A 19,649-nucleotide genomic window follows, 5' to 3' on the forward strand; every position below is an offset into this window, starting at 1 on the left:
CCAGGCTTTCTCATGTGTTGACAGAGGGCCAGTTCATTGTTTTGTTCACCTCTGTCAGGCATTTGCACCTGGGCCAGCCGAGGCAGGGAGAAGCCCAGGACCAGCCTGGGGAGGACGTGTGCGCTCCAGGTCCAGGCCTTGTGGTGGAGTCTCAGCCCACTGGGGGGCTGCTGTCTGAGTCTATGGCTAGGCTCCATTCACATGTCAGTCATCCATCAATTTCTTATTGAATATGGAATGTGCCCCAGGCTGGCTCTCTGCTAAGTGCCTGACATTTCTAGAGGGAAGGACATGGTCTCTGGCCTTGAGGACCTGCTAGACCGCAGCTAGACTGATAATTCTAGTCATGACCTTGTGAGCACGGGAAAGGCCATGCAGAACCTTTTAGACTGCCTTCTTTACTGCTACTGCCACCCTCTCCTTGCCTCATCCTGCCTTAACACAGTGTTTTAAGACTTCAGTTTTGTCCAGGTTTCTCTCTGTCCTAGCTATGTGAGTTTAGATACATTTGGGGGATGGGGAGGGCAGTGCTGGTCCTAGGGCTTGAACTCAGGACCTAAGTGCTCTCCCTAAGCTTTTCTGCTCAAGGCTGGAGCTCTACCACTTGAGCCACAGTTCCACTTGTGGGTTTTTTGGTTGCTAATTGGAGATAAGCGTTCATGGACTTTCCTACCCACACTGCCTTTGAAGTGTGATCCTCAGATCTCAGCCTCCTGAGTAGTTAAGGTTAACAGGTGTAAGCCAATCAACACCCACTCTGGATATATATATATATCACTTTCTGATCTGTTTCTTTTGCCATTTCTTCAATTTTTTTTTGTTGTTGTTCCTGTCCTGGGGCTTGAACTGTGGGCTTGGGTGCTGTCCCTGAGCTCTTTTGCTCAAGGCTAGTGCTCTACCACTTGAGTCACAGCTCCACTGCTGGCTCTTTTGGTGGTTCATTGGACATAAAAGTTTCATAGACTTTTTCCTGTCCTGGTTGCTCAGCACTGCTTCTTCTCAATAAAATGGACACCATTCTAGAACTTAGTACTTCATGGGATAGTTTCTAGGATTAAATGAGTTTGTGCGCATGCGCGCACACACACCCTCTGCACTTGGAATAGGTGTCTGGTGCTTAATAATTGTGATAGAGATGCCATAGCTATGCCCAGTGTGGGTTCTCTTAACCCAGACCTTGTGTAGTGGACACACATTAGAATTCAGAGTTCGGGTTCAGCCGGGTTAACGCAGAGGATTTTAAACTATAAAAGAGGAGATTAGACTAATGAAACATTGGCTAATTAGGAGTACAACGAGCCAGTGGCTCAAGCCTGTAATTCTAGCTACTCAGCAGGCTGAGACCTGAGGATGGCCCTTGGAAGCAAAAGTAGAGCTATGGCTGAAGTGGTAGAATGCTAGCCTTGAGCAAAAGCAGCTCAGGAAAGGTGTCCAGGTCCTGAGTTCAAACCCCAGGACTGGCACCAAAATTTAAAAAAAGCAGCTGTATAAGACATCTCTCCCCCCCCTCCCCTTGTGGCAAAAATGTACTTAGACAACACACTAAGTGCATAAATAAAGACTAATAATGGACTCATATCTATTTAGGTCAGGCTTTGTTGCTAAATGAGTTATTTTTAAAAGTTATTAGTTTCTTAGGTTTTGGAATTGAGGCTAAGGGATGGTTGACCTGTGCTATTTTCGTGACTTTCTCTGCTCAGCAGTCACAGTGATCTCTGGAAATGTAGCTAAGGCCCCTGGCTCTTCTGGAGGAAACTACACCTGGTTCTGTCCTCTCCTGTCTTCCTCACCTCTGTCCCCAGCCGCATTGGCTACATGAAAGCCACCTGCCTCTTCCTGCATGGAATACTCATTCTCCCGCCCCCTCTCCGTCTCTCTCTGTCTCTCAATGTCTCTGTCTCTTTCACACGCACAAACTTATAATTGGTCCAAATGGTTTGAAAAACTTCGATGTAGGTGGAAAAGGATAAAGTGGATGTGGGGGGTGGTCACAGCCAATGTTTATGAAGGATATGAAATTATTGCATAATACAAAATTTAAATTCATTGATTAGAACAAATAGAAGGGGAAAGGGATGCTAGGAGGAGGAGAAGAACCCTCTTTTCTCCCCTCTCCCCCAGAAAAAAAAGCAAAGGTAAAAGGGCAGGAAGGGTGGCGTCCCAGGAGGGTTGTGTGGTTGCCGGGGGCTTTGGGGCTCGGAAAGGAAGAGCAAGAGGTGAAGGCAGAGCCTCTGGTGGAGTTGGCTGGAGCCGAGTGTGACAGGGCTGCATGGTTCCCCGTTTGCTAGAAGTTTCCATCTCCCTTCCTCCCTCTCCTTTCCTCCCCTCTCTGTTGCAGGGTTTGAACTTGGGGCCTGGGCACCTTCCCTGAGCTCTTTTTTTGCTCAAGGCTAGCGCTTGACCACTTGGAGCCACAGTGCAACTTCCGGGTTTCTGGTGGTGTTCATTGGAGATAAGTGTCTCATGGTCTTTTCTGCCCAGGGTGGCTTTGAACTGTGATCCTTGGATTGCAGCCTCCTGAGTAGCTAGGATTATAGGCAGGAGCCACTTGCGCCTGGCTTCCATCTTTCTTTTTTCTTTTGGTGACTTTTGATTGCATGAAGCCAGGTCTTCTAGCTGTTTTCACCCATGTGAACACTATAATTTCCTTGTTGTCTGCTTGCGGTAAGCATGCCATATGTTTCCTATTTTATTTAGTTTATTTATTTTGTTTTAGCCAGTACTGGGGCTTGATCCTAGGGCCAAGGCACTGTCCAAGGCTGATGTTCTACCACTTAAGCCATACCTCCACTTACCTGCTGCTTGCTGGTTGATTGAAAATGAATGGATTTCTGCCTGGGCTGCCTTCAAATCTTGATCCTCAGATCTCAGCCTCCTGTGTAGCTAGGATTATAGGTGTGGGCTTCCAGCACCTTCTGTGTTTCTTTCTTGTTTTAGTTATATGTTACTGCCTAACAAATCATTCTAGAATTTGGTGGCTTAATAGAACAAACATCTCTCAGTTTCTGTGGGTCAGGGATTTGCCCTTTGCAGTCTCTTGTGAGAATGCAGTCATGATGTCTAGCTCTTCTGCCTTCTGCGGTCTCAATTGAAGTGGGTGGTCCACTTACAACATTGTGCTATAGCTTGATTTCCCCAGAGCAAGTGATTCAGGAAGAAGAGAACAAGCCGAAGGCTCCATTCCTTCTGTGACCTAAATGTAGTCTCCAAACTTGTATGTGATACTTGATGCCTGTTCTCTCAGTTAGAAATGATACCTGAAATGCAGCCTCTGTACAGGAAGAGAACTAGACTCTAGCTCCTCAAGGGAGGAGTGTGAAAGAATGTGGGGACCATTGTTAAACTAATGGTTCCTGAGAGCCTGTTGTGTGATTGACACCATGAATGAGACAAGGGATGCAAAGTACAGCCTCCCCATCTGTACTCTACAACATTTCATCCAAGGGAAGTAAGACATGCTCTGCCCTGTGACTGATCATAAGAAGGGAGACAGACTGCTTGCAGAGTTCTGAGAAAGGGGAAATCAAAATGGATGGAAACAGAGGGAGGCTCTTGGGAGGAACTGGCACCTGCCTTCATGGATGAGCAGCTTTCTCCCCAGTTCTTGATCTTGATTATTGACAATGTCATAGAACACTAATGAATAATGATGGCAGCACGGAATGGTTTCACTGCAGCAGACCTGTGCCAGGTAGGATTGCTTTATGTGTAGCACCTCTCCTTTTATAAATAGCATCCCTTGGAATGATACAGTGGGACCATCCTGATGCCTTCTGGGATCACTACCACCACCACCACCACCCGTTATATACAGATAGCAAAAGAAAGACCTAGAGAAATTAAGAGACCTATGCAGGATGTGACAGCATAGTTGTGTCATTAATAAGTGACCCAATAGTTGAGACTACAGCTTCCTCAGAAAAGACATGTGTGCTTAAATTTTAGCTCTTTTTACTTCAGAGTTTAGAGCTTTGAGTCCATCTGTATCTCTGTTTCCTCATCTGTAATACCTATATAAAACTATGATCATTCTGGGCATAGGGCCTGGTAGATAATGAGCAGAAGCTATATTGTTGCTCTCAGTCTATAGTCAGACAGCTCTGCTGGCCTCAAATTCTTCACATTAATTTGTTATAATGAGAAAAGCCAGGGCTAAATGAATCCCCTTCCTATGTAAGGATTAAGAATTGGAAGGGAGGGCTGGGGATATAGCCTAGTGGCAAGAGTGCCTGCCTCGGATACACGAGGCCCTAGGTTCGATTCCCCAGCACCACATATACAGAAAACGGCCAGAAGCGGCGCTGTGGCTCAAGTGGCAGAGTGCTAGCCTTGAGCGGGAAGAAGCCAGGGACAGTGCTCAGGCCCTGAGTCCAAGGCCCAGGACTGGCCAAAAAAAAAAAAAAAAGAATTGGAAGGGAAGTACTTATGTGTCTAGCCCACACATTTCAGCAATAAGTGACTCAATCTATGATCCACAGTTTGTGCTTTCTTTCTGTGATGGGACTACATTCAGGAATGACTGCCTATGCCCTCCTCAGTGTAGGCCCAGAGTGTGGTCCACCTGAGTTTTAGGGAGCTGAACTTCAGGTAACGTCTTTCTTTGGAAGTCCTTTCCCTGCTGAAAAACAAGGAACAATGACTACATAACTGTATGTAAGTCTGGCTATGTGTTCTTGAGCCAATTACTAAACCTTACTTCGCTCAATGGGCCCTGTTTGCTAGAGGCTTGACAGCTCCTCTTCTTCAAACTTCTCCATCAAAGAGAGGACAGAAGATGCATTTTAGAGGCCATACAACTGTAGTGCAGTGTGTCTAGACTTTGATTTTCCTTCAAGCCATTGGATCCCTGGGAAGTGTTTGTTAGGAAGCAAATTGCTACCTGTTCTCTTTGCTTTTGCATTTCGGGATGTCTGAGTCTCGGTGGCCTTCTTGGTGGTTGTTTCGCGACTTGGCACAACAGTGGTGGATATTGGGTTTAACAGGCACCAGCTCAGGTGCCATTATGCCATGCTATGTGTTCTGTTAGTGTGTTTGTGTCCTCCTGCCACCCCCCTCAACATGGCATCCCACTGGAGTTTATCAAAATATGGTTTCTCCATTTTATAATCTGAAAATTGTTGTTTGCTAGCAAAATTGTTTTACTAACCGTCCATGTGGTTCTAAAATATTGGGCGAAAAAAAAATGTCATTTACTATTGGAATTCCAAAAGAGTCTACTGCTGAAATTCATTTTTTTATATATGTGTATATGTGCTGCTGAAGCGAGCACTGAAATTCATTTTTTGCATGCTGTAAAACCTATGTGCACACTGTGTATATCTGTGTAAATGTCATTTGTTAGAATGTCCATCTAGCTATATATCTGTGCTAAAACTCATCACATCTACTGAGTTTTGTCATTGCAGAATTCTGGCAAGTATTTGGTCAATTCTTGACAAGGTACAGGTAAGCTCTAGTCCCCTTAGTCTCCTTGTTGTTTTAATTGGAAATAAAAAAGGGCTTTTGTGGCAAAGACACCTTGGATTGCAGTTCGAAGCCAGCCCGGGCAGAAAATCTCTTTCAAACTCCATCTCCCAACTAACCAGCGAAGAGCCAGGCTGGAAGCATGGCTGAAGAGACTTATCTCTTACCAGCCAAATGCTGGAAGTGGAGCTCAAGTGGTAGAGTACTAGCCTCGAGCAGAAGTGCTCAGGGACAGTGCCCAGGCCCTGAGTTCAAATGCTGTGAATGCCAATGGGGGCAAGCCATCCCAGCAACAAGCACCTAGACCCCTGGAACTCAGCCAGTTCAGGGAACAAGGATCATGGAGAGGAGTAAGAGGAGAATGATGTCATATCCTAAATGGAGTCACTTTGTCTCCCCTTTCAAAATCAGAGCCGGGGGGGATCAAGAGATTGCCCATCTAATGTCCATGCCTGAGTATAAGAACTACACCCAGTTCTTAATTTTGTGCCCTAAACCCTTCCTTTTGCCTTAATTTTTTTTTTTTTTGTCCAGCCCCTGCCTCATGAGACTTCTTCCAGGCTTCATTCAAGGACTGGCATCTACCACCAAGGGACCCTGCTGCTCACCTTCCCCAGGAGGGGCTGCATTTCTGCCTTTTACCCCTAATGCCGATGCCCCTTGCCAGCAGGAAGCAGCCAGAGAGAGTCTTCGTCCTTTTTCATAACTACTAAAAGGCTGGAATGTAAGGTCTGTCCCTGGAAGGCTCCATGTAGATGCCCCCACCTCATTAAGTCTCCACCCAGTTATCTGGGTAACCAGCAGACCTGGAGGCATTTGCCTCCCCTTTCCCTGAGGTCACATCCTAATCCACCTGGCCACACCCCCTTGTCCCTGCCCTAGATATAAGGCAGGGCTGGATGGAGGTCAGCCCCTTCTCTCCCTTCTCTCCCTTCTCTCCCATCTCTCCCATCTCTCCCTTTTCTCCTTTCTCTCCTCCGTCTCTCCCTTCTCTCCCTTCTCTCTGGCCATGGATCATCTTGGCCACAGGCCAGCAGTTTGGTAATAAACTATTTGTCCTGCCTGAATTACCGTGTAGCGTTCTCCTTTACCGGCTACCTACTTAAAAAAAACTAACAGTTGACACCCAGCTTTATTTGCTTTTGATGGTAACTTCCTAAATTTAGGTGCATTTGTACCATCAGGGAGTTTGTGAAAAAATGCCTGTTCCAAAAAAAAAATTGTAAAAAATATATAATTTCCTCTGCTTTTCTGTTGCACTAGAAACTGGATAGAACTGGAGACTTAGCTTTGTTATTTTGATAAGCTGTTTAGTTTTATCTTTTTTTTTTTAATGCTGGTAATGTTGCTCTTAGGTTTGTTTGCCCAGCCATTGTTGTCCCCACCCACTTCCCTCACCCCTGGCTGGTTATTTAGAGATAAGTCTCAGATTTATCTGCCTGGGCTGGCTTCAAATCTGGATCCTCAGATCTCAACTTCTTTGGGTAGCTAGGCTTGAACCACTGTAGAACTGGCCTCTTAACCTGATGTTTTAACTAGTGGCTGTTTATTTCCCCCTACCCTATTCCTGGAGCTTGAGTTCAGGACATGGGCACTGCTCCTAAGCTTTTTGTTCAAGGCTAATGCCACTCGAGCCACAGCTCCACTTCCAGCTTTTTGTTTGGTTTGGTTTGGTGTTTCATTGAAGATTAGAATCTCACAGGTAAAAAGCTATTTAAAGAGAGCCAAAACAAATGTAGTTAAACCATTGGGGCTGGACGGGAGCTCAAAGGACTGTAGAATTTAAGCAAAGAAAGGGATTATAATGATCATCAGCATCCAAATCAGAAAACTAAGACCACTGGTGCACATCAGACCTAATTAGTGACTGAGGTGCCACCAAAGACCCTATTAGACTTCTAAATCCACGTCAGCAAGCACTTCAGTGCATCCGTGCAGTGCTATGGTTCCTGCTAATTGTGCCATCTGAATATGTATGTGCAGCTAAAATGAGGCTTAAACCAAAGGCCTCACACTCTTCCTTGTCTTTTTCACTCAAAGCTGGCACTTAACCACTTGTGACATACCTCCACTTTGAGCTTTTTACTGATTAATTGGAGCTAAGTGTCTCATGGACTTTCCTGCCCAAGCTAGCTCAGAATCACGATCCTCAGATCTCAGCCTACTGAATTGCTAGGATTATAGGTGTTAGCCAGTGCCTTTTTTTTTTTTTTTGCTGGTTCTTGGGTTTGAACTCTGGGTCTGGCCCCCTCTCTCTCTCTCTCTCTCTCAGCTTCTTTTGCTCAAGGCCAGTGCTCTACCATGTGAGCCACAGCTCCACTTCCAGCATTTTCTGAGTTTGTTGGAAGTAAGAGTCTCATGGACTTTCCTGCCTGGGCTGGGCTTCGAACTGGGATCCTCAGATCTCTGCCTCCTGAGTAGCTAGGATTACAGGTGAGAGCCACCGGTGCTCAGCTACCTAGACTTTTCAGTCTGCTTGACTTGCTTGAATTTGTATTTAGGACCACCATCTCTAATAGAAAGTGTTTGAATACATCAAAGGAGGGTAAGATTGGCATTAGAAAACCCATTTACAAGTAGAAAGATTGTGAGTGAGGAACAGGAGGACATAATTGAAAATCACCTAGGAGGTGGAATAATAATAATAATAATAGCCTGAATTATAATTTACTCACATCCATCTTATCCTCCCTTATGAGGGAGTTAACTGTTAATAACCTTTTTCAAGAGATACAAAAACTTAAAACCACTCAAGCACAGTAGTCACCCAGGGGTAACACTACTCTTGGCTGGAAAGCCCATTTTCCTAACGACTTAGCCACCTGATCCAGTAATTATATGATTACAAAAGTAGACGTGTGCCTGGCACTGGTGGCTCATACTTGTAATACTAGCTACTCAGATGGCTGAGGTCTGAGGATCATGGTTCAAAGCCAGCCTGAGCAGGGAAGTCCAGAAGCCTCTTATCTTCAATTAACCACCAATCCCTTGAAGTGGAGCTGTGGCTGAATGGTAGTGAATGCTCGCCTTGAGTGTTAAAAGGTAAGGGACAGTGCCTAGGCGTAGAGTTTAAGCCTAGTGCCAGCATACACACACACACACACACACACTTGTGTAACTATCATGCAAGCTATGCATGTACTGGGCATATAATTTGAAGGTAGACATGAGGAGTTGTTCATGTACTGAGTTAAAGAACAGGAAGGTATTTCAAGCTACAGAGGGTGAAAAATGGGAGTGGAGAGATGATAACTCTAAACCTGTTTCATCTGTGTTTCTGTCCTTGCAGTCGGTACTCAGCAAATGTTTATGGTAAAAAGTCACAGATACGATTGAAATAACTTTAGATTTAAAGCAAAGCTCTAAATAACTACTGAAGGTCTTTGACAGTGTGCCAGAAAATATGTTGAGCCAATCTATCCAAATGCTAGTTAGGAGCTCTGTGGCGGCTCCATAATCCTGTTGGAGGCATATAGGTTATTGTAATCTGAAACGTGTACATGAATGGTCCTCAAAATGGTCATATCTATTTGACTATCATGAACTTTCTTTTATGTTACACATACCTGTAATCATACTTGAGTATGAGCAGAGCAACTTTTCTTGTTCTTGGCATTGGATAGATTCATGCTAACAATCTCCTCTTCATTTTCTTGCTTTTCTCCTTGCCAGTTCAGAATGCTGGTTTGTTGATGTGTGTCCACTTGTAGGAACTCCTCCATTTTCCAGTGTGACAGTACAGGCAGAGTGAAGTAGATGAGCTGTAAATACAGCTTGGCACATATTTAATTATAGAGAACAAAACATTAATATTCCAGTATAATTGGAACAACAACTACAAAACATACCATCTGGCATCAGTGTCTCTATTTTTTCCCTTTGAGTTAGCCCAGAACTATTTCTACAAACAGCAGCTTCCTCAGCCAAGTTAATATTAAGCCACCAGAATGGAAATCAGCCATATTACTTCCTTATTTACTTTTGTTGGGAATTGGAACTGAATGGGAATATTTCTTCTCTCACAAGTTGGCAGAAACAGCAACAAGGCAATCTGTTAGGGATGACAGCTACTCTCTCCCTCTCCCTCTCCCTCTCCCCCTCCCCCTCTCCTTCTCCCTCTCTTAAAATAATGCAGTCACTAGTCATGATGATTTTCAAGGATAAATATCATCTACATATCTGATTATTCATGATCCAAGCAAAGTTTACATTCGGCATTGCAGAAAGATGAAAAAGGTGTTGGATTTAACGAGTCTCATGCTTCTGTTACATTCTTACTAATGCCAAAGAAAGATGATAGTAAATGGTACCAAGTGATCTTCCACAAGCAGAGGATAGCCCGTTTTTTTAAAAATGTATTTACCTTTCTACCAGTCTGTTTGTTTATGCAAATACTGGGGATTGAACTCAGGGCCTAGATACTGTCCCTTCACTTTTTCACTCAGGGCTGCACTTCTGGCTTTCTCGATGGTTAATTAGAGATAAAGAGCCTCACAGTTTCCTGCCTGAACTAGCTTCAAACCTCCATCTTCAGATCTCAGCCCTCTGAGTAACTAGGATTACAGGAGTGAGCCACTATATATTTTTCTTTCTTTATGGGGGAAGTGGCACTCGAATTTTCCCTCTCAACATTTTATTCTTCAGCTTCAAATGCATTGAGAACAGGCAGGCATACATTCCTAAATTTCCTCCTTTCTCTTAGGCTTTTCATCAGTATGTCTCACACTACATATCATATATAGTTAGCGGAACTAACCCCGCCATGCAAGCTTGTTTGTAAATTCCCGAATGTCTGAGACAGTGTGTAACTCACCTAAGTATCATTTTTAGCACCTGGTACCATATCTTGCATGTAAATGGGTCCCTGCTGGAACTGCTGATGTAAAAGTTCAAGCTAGAATGAGCTGAATGATTATGATCATTCAGCTGTATCAGAGAGGGTGGAAAAAACATTTATATGATCCTAGTTGATGTAATCTTTCTTCCAAAGTAGCAGAAATCCATTCCAGCTGATTTAAGTAAATGGAGACTGAAGAAGTCCATGATGTCAGTAGAAAGTGCTTAGTATTGACTTGACATAGAATGCATTTATTAAAGTCATCTAGGCAACTTTAGCAAGCTTGGCCTAAGAGTTTCAGAGTGATCACAGGGCTTTTCTAGATCCAGTCTTAAAGGTTTCTGTGAGCCAATGGCTCATATCTGTAATCCTAGCTACTCAGGAGGCTGAGGTCTGAGGATCGCAGTTCAAAGCCAGCCCAGTGTAAGTGCCTTAGATTCTTTATCTCTAATTACTACCAAAAAGCTGGAAGTGGTGCTGTGGCTCAAATGGTAGAACACTAGCATTGAGCAAAACAGCTCAGGGGCAGTGCCTTGGCCCTGAGTTCAAGTCCCAGGACTGGCACATTCACACACACACATATACACACACACACACACACACACACACACAATCAGAACAGGAAGTGTGAATGAGCCTCTTGCTTCCTCATCCCCACCCCCTCCTCCTCTCTCCTTTCAACTTCTTCTAGAGTGTAGCCCAACCTGATTGCCTCAATCACCTATGTGCCTTCCTCAAATCCTCCTAAACCACAAGTGTCTCAATTTAAAAATTCCAACCACTGAGGTTCTCATCTTATTTAACTAATGGATTGACTTCCTCCAGTATCGACAAAGACAAAGTCAGGGCTTGACGAAAAGGAGCCATAAGTCGAGAAGTTCACAAGCAAGGTCCTCCACCACAATCTCAGGACACCTTAGCATCATGATTGCAATCCAAGTTCATTATATGTGCCTGTTTGATCCATATTATGGCAAAGATATTGAATTGCAATGCGCAAAAGTGTGAAAATTGTAAATAAGTTAAAAAATGGAAATTGCATAGTAGTGACACTATTACAGTATGTGGGAATCTTTATTTTTAAATGGTTGTATAGTATGCTAAGTAAAAGTGTTTCACAATGATGAGATTGTATAGTATCTATTCTAATTCAGTAACTGAAAGAAATAGCAACAAACTGACAACTACAGTAAATTCGGTGATTGCCAAACTGTATGCTTAATATAGACTGAGCTGGTGCCAGTGGCTTCTCCTTATAATTTTTGCTACTCAAAAGGTTGAGATCTGAGGATCACAGTTTGAATCCAAAATGAGACTCTTATCTCTAATTAACCACCACAAGAAAAAAAAAAGCCAGAAGTGGACTGCCAGAAAACTAGAAGTGGCACTGTAACTCAACATGGTAGAATCCTAGCCTTGAGCTGAGAAGCTCAAGGATCAGGGGCAGCACCCAGGCCCAGAGTTCAAGCCCCACAACGGACAAAAAAAAAAGAAAAAAATACTACATAGTCTCTCTGCCTTTCAGGCCTTCCTATAAGAAAGCAGGATTCCATCCAGATTCTCCTACTACTTTCTAGCTAATATTAATAAAAAAAAAAGTCCCTGCAAGGTTTACAACATAGATTACATCATTTGTTAAATCCAGTCCAGTGCCAAAATCTTTATTTTCTTCAGTGTCATTGTAATAGTTTTTAGGACAAAATGGAAAGGAGCCTGTGTTTAATCCCCCAAATAGAGCCAGAGTCTGTAGTCTTGTTTTCTTCTCAATAGTCTAGCCTTAAACCTTAAGAGAGTTCAAAAGATTATTGTCATTATTCAACCATCCTTTCAAGGGCTAATGAAAATTAAATGACATTTAAAACTGCTTGTAATTCAGACATTGAGGAGTTTAATGGCAAAATACAATGATCCATTGCTTTTTTATGTTCTCTGATCAGGCAGCCTTCATATGAGTATACATGGTTTAAATGTCATTTTCAAAACTAATTATCCTGAGCCTTTACGAGAATAAAACTAGATATTTCATCCCATTTTTTATACAAGTATAAATTGAAATTTTTCTTTGAGAGAGCCAGTGGTTTAAAGGGGGAATGAAATTAGCAGCCAGATAATCATAAACACCTAGACTCTTAGACTGGTTTTTATTTTGCTTTTTATCCATGATATTTGGTTCTTTTAAATTTGTGTGATAATCCTGCCTTATATTTTTTTATTTGCATTTCTACCAACTGCATTCTTAGGCTGTCATTTCCCTTAGCTAATTTTACTAGACTTTGAGCTGGAAATTTGGCCTTCCTACATGCTTTTAAACATACTGTTTGTCTCAATTCTGGATAAACTCCTAATGGAAAATTCCTCTAGGACGTTTGCCAAAGAGGAAGGTTTTATAGCCTGAGAAGGCACTATCTCTATTTATGTAGCTAATACAATTTTGTTTCTAACATTAAGATAAAAAAATCCACCTCAGGTGTATCTGTATTATTCATAATTAATTTATATATGCACTGGGATTACACCAATTTTGAACTCCACAATTATGATTATGACGAACCAGTTGATTTCCATTATTGATACAACAACAGATGGTAATGGTTCAGGTTGAAATAAAAAGATCATTAAGCTAAGTATTTTAGCCTTCATTGGCTCCCTGATGCATAGAATTTGTTAGTGTGAAATAGAACCATAGCATTTCTGAACTAGAATTGTCCTTAGAGGATGCTTCATTTGACAAATAAGAGAGCAGAAAGCCCAGAGAGAAGGCTGCTTGCCAGGGCTCTACAGCTGGGAGCAAAGCTAGGCCCTGGAGCCTCACGCCTGTTGTTTCTCAATTCATTGCTGATTCTACTACCATCTCTGTGTAAGATTTTTGAGGTACACTTCTCTCTGATCACTGCCTGATGTCAGCCCCAATTATTCTAATCAGGTTCATATCTATTTATTTCTAGAACATATAGTTTCACCCTATTATAAATCTCACTTGGTTAAACCTTATATCTGGCTTTCTTTTAGGTTCATCTCAACTTACCTCTTTTCAATCTTGAAGTTTCCAAGATATACTTGGATCTATCTTTTTTCCTTTTTTTTTTTTTTGGAAAACTTCTCTACCAAGCTGTGCATCTTCAATTGTGCCCTTGTTACAGCAGAGCTGCTTTTGTGTTTCCTAAATCCAAACAAGATTTTTTGTTGTTGTTGTTATTGTTTTCTCTCCCATGAAGCCACATTGTTGCTTATTCATTTTAGTGGTGATTGTGCCAGCTGCTTTTGTTGGAAAGATGTCAATTTCAACCACATGGCTCTCCCAGAAGCAAATCAGACATCTGATGCCTCTTTTCCCCCAAGCTTTGAATTCTCAGCAAATTCCCACTCAGGTGATGGCGTCATCATAGCCAAAGAGGGCACCAGCATTTCTATGGAGTGTCTTCTCACAGTCGGTCCCCATGAAGATGTCCATTGGTACAACTCAAAAGGACAACAGCTGGATGGCAGAGGCAAAGTAATTGTGTCAGGCTATAATGTATCAATGTATCAGACTCCTTCATATTCTTTATTCTCAGACACATGTAGCAAGAAAACTCAAAAAACATGATGCCAGGATGAATAGCTTACAGCTTCTTTTTTTTTAAACTTTATGATATGTTTAATTCTATTATGAACACAATTGTATACCTGTCTTGATATCTTCATGGGGGCGGGCGGGGACCAAATGATGACACAAAGATGGCTTAAAACAGATTCCATCAGGATGTTATAAGTTTATGTATCAACAATGAAAGAATTAAAAACAGCTGATGGACTGGGAATATGGCCTAGGGGCAAGAGTGCTTGCCTTGTATACATGAAGCCCTGGGTTTGATTCCCCAGCACCACATATAAAGAAGATGGCCAGAAGCGGCGCTGTGGCTCAAGTGGCAGAGTGCTAGCCTTGAGCAAAAGAGAAGCCATCGACAGTGTTCAGGCCCTGAGTCCAAGGCCCAGGCCTGGCAAAGAAAGAAAAAGAAAAAAAAAACAGCTGAAAGGCAGCATGTATGAGAGGTGGATGTTGCCATCTGCTGTGGAATTCTAATGGCATGGACCGGTCCTTTTCTCAGCCCAGGGTGTGACAGTGCTAGTAGTTGGGAAAGGCTGGGTGTGGGCCCCACTTCTTGTCTTCAGCTGGGACTGAGCGATGTCAGCCAGTGCGCTCTGGCTCTTTTCCAGAAGCAAGTCTCCTCTATAAACGACATCTTCCAGACAGGTAGCAGTTTCGTGGTTCTCTTCCTCTAGCTTGTGCAAGCTAGCAGCCTGTAATGCAGCTGTGGATTCTTCACTGGGTAAGGAATCTATCAAAACATCAATGTCTTTTGCTGTCCGGGAAATCAGTGCAGCAAAAAGCTGAGCATATTCTTCTGTTGGGTTAGCTGGCTGGTGTTTGCTAATTGCTGATTGAATGTTATTAAATGAAGCTGGCAGACCACACTGTTACAATACTCCAATGGCATTACAAAACTGATCTGCAAGCGAGTTCACCGCGTCTTGGAGCTGGGTGAGGCGGTCCGCCATGTTGTTCCCACCAGCCAGCTTAAAACTTCTTGAAAGGCCCCAGAATATTATACCCATTAAAAGGAACAAAGCAATTATTTAACCAGAAAGGGAAAAAATGTATTAAGGAATAGTTATAAATGTAAAAGGTCTTTCCACGATGACAGTGAGTTATTTTCCTTCCTCTTTGGAAGTTTGGTTTCCTTCTTCATGGAAGTTAAATGAGGGCAGCAATGTACAGTTGTACGTCAGCATACTGTTCAGGGCCAGAGGTGTCAGCCGCATGTGTACGTACATCAAAGAGGGATTTGGCTGGACTTTTAAAAAGAAAAAAAAATCCAGGTGCTGGTGGCTCATGCCTATAATCCTAGCTATTCAGGAGGCTGAGATCTGAGGGTCACAGTTTGAAGCCATTCTAGGCAGGAAAGTTGATGAAACTCCTATCTCCAATTAACCACCAGAAAACCAGAAATGGCACTGTGGCTCAAAGTGGTAGAGCACCAGCCATGAGGAAAAATACTCATGGACAGCACTGAGCCCCCAAGTTTAAGCCCCGTACCCGACCCAACAAAAGAAGGGTAATAGGTTCTAAAAGTCCTTCCAGCTCATGTGTACACGTGTGTGCCTCTGTGTGTATGTGGGGGGGGGGGGGGTTGTATGCGTCCATTGGTACTAGGGCGCACACTTTCGTTTGGCTTTTTTGCTCAAGGCTACCTACCACTTCAGCCCTTGAGCCACAGCTCTAGTTCCATCTTCTTGCTGGTTAAATGGAGATTAAGAGTCTCATATACTTTCCTGCCTGGGTTGGCTTCCAGCCAGAATCCTCAGATCTCAGCCCCCTGCGTAGCTGGGGTTACAGGTATGAGACACAAGGACCTAGCTGCTCATTTCTTTTCTATTCCATACTTTATTTGAAAACAGGGAAGTTTCTCTTCCATTTTTTATTCCTCAGTCTTAAAAATTACATGAACATGATAATCAACTAAGATTTACTTTTTGATAGGTTTTAATTTTATTATATTTGTGGAACTGTCAATTAGTAATCAATACTAGAACGATGTTTATAATGAGTACTTAAACTATAATGTCCCTCAAAAGGAGTTGCCATGAAAAGCCAGAGGTGAAAATTCAATTCTGGGATCTCTACAAAATAAACACCCTGGAAAAAGCCACCTTATTTTTTTTTGGGGGGGGGGTGGTTCAGGGCTTGGGCACTGTCCCTGAGCTTCTTTTGCTCAGAGCTAGCACTCTATCACTTGAGCCATAGTGCCACTTCCAGCTTTTTCTGTGTATGTGGTACTGAGGAATGGAACCAAGGACTTCATGCATGCTAGGCAAGCACTCTACTACTAAGCACATTCCCAGCCACCACTATAATTTTTGTTTGTTGGTTTGCTGGCAGTGTTTTGCTAGAAAGAGCCTAGCCCCTTGAAATATAAAGGATGTCAGTTATTCATATTATCTTGGAAACTACTAGAGGAGGTAATTAGTAATTCCTTCTTTGGTATTCATACACAAAGGATAAGAGATGTCACACAGCTCCTAGCATGCATGAGAAAACTAAGGGGCAGCACCAAGGCCCTGAGTTCAAGTCTCAGGACTGGCACATGGAAAAAGAAAATGTATCAATCCTTTTAAATAAGATTCCCTAGAATGGTGCCCAGAATGTGTATTTCAAACATTATTTGGAGTTCCACATTTGAACCTACCACACTATTACCCCTTTCTCTCCCTTCTGTAGGATAGCCTGAAGAAACACATCTGAGACTTGAATTATTCAGTGTGACCATTCTAGACTGCTGCATAAACAAAGCCTTATGTTAGGACAAAACCTGCCAAGCTCAATGGCAGTTCATTTTCCTGGGTGTTTTGTGTTTGTTTGTTTTTTAACTTTGAAAACCACTAACATCGATCATTGGTGCTTTCAGCAACAGCCCTGGAAAATTGTATTAAGTTTTATGAATCTCAAGTGCGAGGAGTTTGAAGAGCATGTCAGTCTAGAGTAAGGTTCATAAATCTTGAGCTATTATCCGCAAGTGAGCTGGAGTTTCCATGATGGTCATTGTGCCCTGGTTGATTAATGGAGTTTATGGAGTTCTTTGATTCAAAGAGCATCGTTTCATAGCTCTGAGTTCAGAGAACAGAAACTTATAGGATAATGGCTGTAGTTATAGCTACATATTTTCCCCTTTTTTGCATTAATGAAGTGATAGCTACTAAAAAATAAATCTAGCTTGAACTTAGCTCAATTTTGATGGGCACAGTCCAGAGTACATATTAATGTGTCCATCCCTAAAATAATTCAGACCCATAGACCCTTGATGAAAGCTTTCTCTTTCCTTTTTTGGGGGGGCCAGTCCTGGGCAGTGTCCCTAAGCTTCTGTGCTCAAGGCTAACACTCCACTACTTATGACACAGCTCCACTTCTGGATTTTTGTGGTTAATTGGAGATTAGAGTCTCACAGAGGGCTGGAAATGTGGTTTAGCAGTAGAGTGCTTGCCTGGCATGCATGAAGCCCTGGGTTTGATTCCTCGGCACCACATAAACAGAAAAGGCTGGAAGTGGCACTGTGGTTCAAGTGGTAGAGTGGTAGCCTTGAGTAAAAAGAAACCAGGGACAGGCTCTAGGACTAGCAAAAAAAAAAGAAAAAAAAAGTGCATTGTGAAAAGTGAACAAGCCAACACAGTCACAACTAAATAAAAATAATAGAAATTATAACCCATCACTCCAGAAATGACCATAGTTTCATATTTCTGAAGTATGGTATATGCTTTATATTTCTAGAGTGTATCTTAGTATCTTTACAGGCATAGGTTGTGGTATACAAAAATGTTTTAGAGATTACTCATTGAGTATCAAGTACTGCTTAGACACACTTGTCTCCCTGACTTTTTTTTTAATTAGTCATGAGGCTTGAACTCAGGGCCTGGGGCTGGGCACTGTCCCTGAGCTCTTTTTCTCAAGGCTAATGCTCAGCCACAGTACCACTTCTGATTTTCTGTTGGTTAGCTGGAAATAATAGAGTCTCAAAGACTTTCCTGCCCAGGCTGGCTTCGAACCATGTTCCTCATATCTCAGCATCCTGAATAGCAAGGATTACAAAGCCACCAGCACCCAGCCTGAAACACTTTTTATGTCTAGCAGTAAAAAGGAAATGATGACATTTATTAGTGTCACAAAGGAAGATCTTGATTTTTTTAAAAATTCCAAGCTAATTAAATTCTGGCAGTAGATATAACGTGTGTGCGTGTGTGTGCGTGTGTGGTTTAAACAGTGGAATCTAACCAATGCATTAAATGGCTTTTATAAAAAAGTGGGACACTGAAGAGGCCATTTGCATGTTAATTGATTTTTATGCATATATGTATATCTTTTAATTCTGTTGGATTTATCAGGTGGAAAATGGCTGGTTTCTGATCACTTTCTAAACATCACCAACGTAGCCTTTGACGATCGCGGGCTGTACACATGTTTTGTCACCTCTCCCGTGCATGCCTCCTACTCTGTCACCCTCCGTGTGATCTTCACCTCCGGAGACATGAGCATCTACTACATGATCGTTTGCCTCCTCGCCTTCACCATCACGCTCATCCTGAACGTCACATGGCTGTGTATGATGAGCAGCCATCTCCGCAAGACCGAGAAGGCCATCAACGAGTTCTTCAGAACTGAAGGGGCCGAGAAACTCCAGAAGGCCTTTGAGATCGCCAAGCGCATCCCCATCATCACTTCCGCCAAGACTCTGGAGCTCGCCAAAGTCACTCAGTTCAAGACCATGGAGTTTGCTCGCTATATCGAAGAGCTGGCCAGAAGCGTGCCCCTCCCACCTCTGATTCTCAATTGCCGGGCATTTGTGGAGGAGATGTTTGAAGCCGTGGGAGTGGATGATCCTGATGACATGGGGGAAAGAATGAAGGAGAGACCTGCCTTGGACGCCCAAGGGGGCATCTATGTGATCAACCCAGAGATGGGGCGGAGTACCTCCCCAGGAGGAGATTCGGATGATGGCTCTCTCAACGAACAAGGTCAAGAAATAGCAGTCCAGGTGTCCGTCCATCTCCAGTCAGAGACCAAAAGTATTGGCACGGATTCCAAGACAGCAGCCACCCCGATGAAACAGGGTCTGCAGAATCCAGCTCGAACCACAGAGACGGACAGACGAACACTCCCAGCTGTGAGGCCACTTGCTACCAACCACAGCGGCTCAGGAAAGAACCTGCTTCTCAAAGTAACTTTTCTTTTTCACCAAAAGATGACTGGGATTTTCCCCTCAAATAGGAAGCACATCAGAGTATGAATTGCCAAAAATCTTCATAAAACTGTGGCATCCTTTCTGACATTTCTTTGTCATTTTCCCTGACCTTCCTTAAGCAACACATGTTAAAGATTTAAAGGCATCCAAGCAATAAACAGGTTGGGGGAGAAAAAGGCACAATTCTCCTGCTCAGAGGTAACTTACCCTTCTGTTGACATGTGAGCTTTTCCCATCAGTAAGATGAAAGATTTGAATTTGATGAGATCTAAAGTTAGTTTCCTTGCCCATAATTTCTTACCTTTAAACTTTATATAACCATCTTCAGCACATCTCTTGAGTAAACTTTTCCCTAGAGTTTTAGTCCCTCGTTGTGGAAAAGACCAAGCTGAGATTTTGTTCTACGTTCTAATTTAATCTACATCCATGCATAGCACACAGAGGTATAGATACTTTTTCAGTGGTCTGCCACCTTAAATCTTCTTGGGGAGCACATGACTGTGTTATATGTCAGCTCCTCTGCCTCTGATGAATAATGGATTTTAATATTCTATTAATACTTTCTCAGACTTGTCCTT

The 19,649-nt window shown here is 42.8% G+C and overlaps 2 pseudogenes; one reads left to right on the forward strand and one right to left on the reverse strand.

Moving 5' to 3' along the window:
• The first annotated feature begins 13,397 nt into the window (after positions 1 to 13,397).
• On the forward strand, positions 13,398 to 19,173 carry LOC125345458 (annotated as a pseudogene).
• LOC125345459 lies at positions 14,351 to 14,839 on the reverse strand (annotated as a pseudogene).
• Positions 19,174 to 19,649: the final 476 nt, after the last annotated feature.

The sequence above is a fragment of the Perognathus longimembris genome, unplaced genomic scaffold (genome assembly GCF_023159225.1).
Source record: "Perognathus longimembris pacificus isolate PPM17 unplaced genomic scaffold, ASM2315922v1 HiC_scaffold_5664, whole genome shotgun sequence".
Classification (NCBI taxonomy): Eukaryota; Metazoa; Chordata; class Mammalia; order Rodentia; family Heteromyidae; genus Perognathus; species Perognathus longimembris.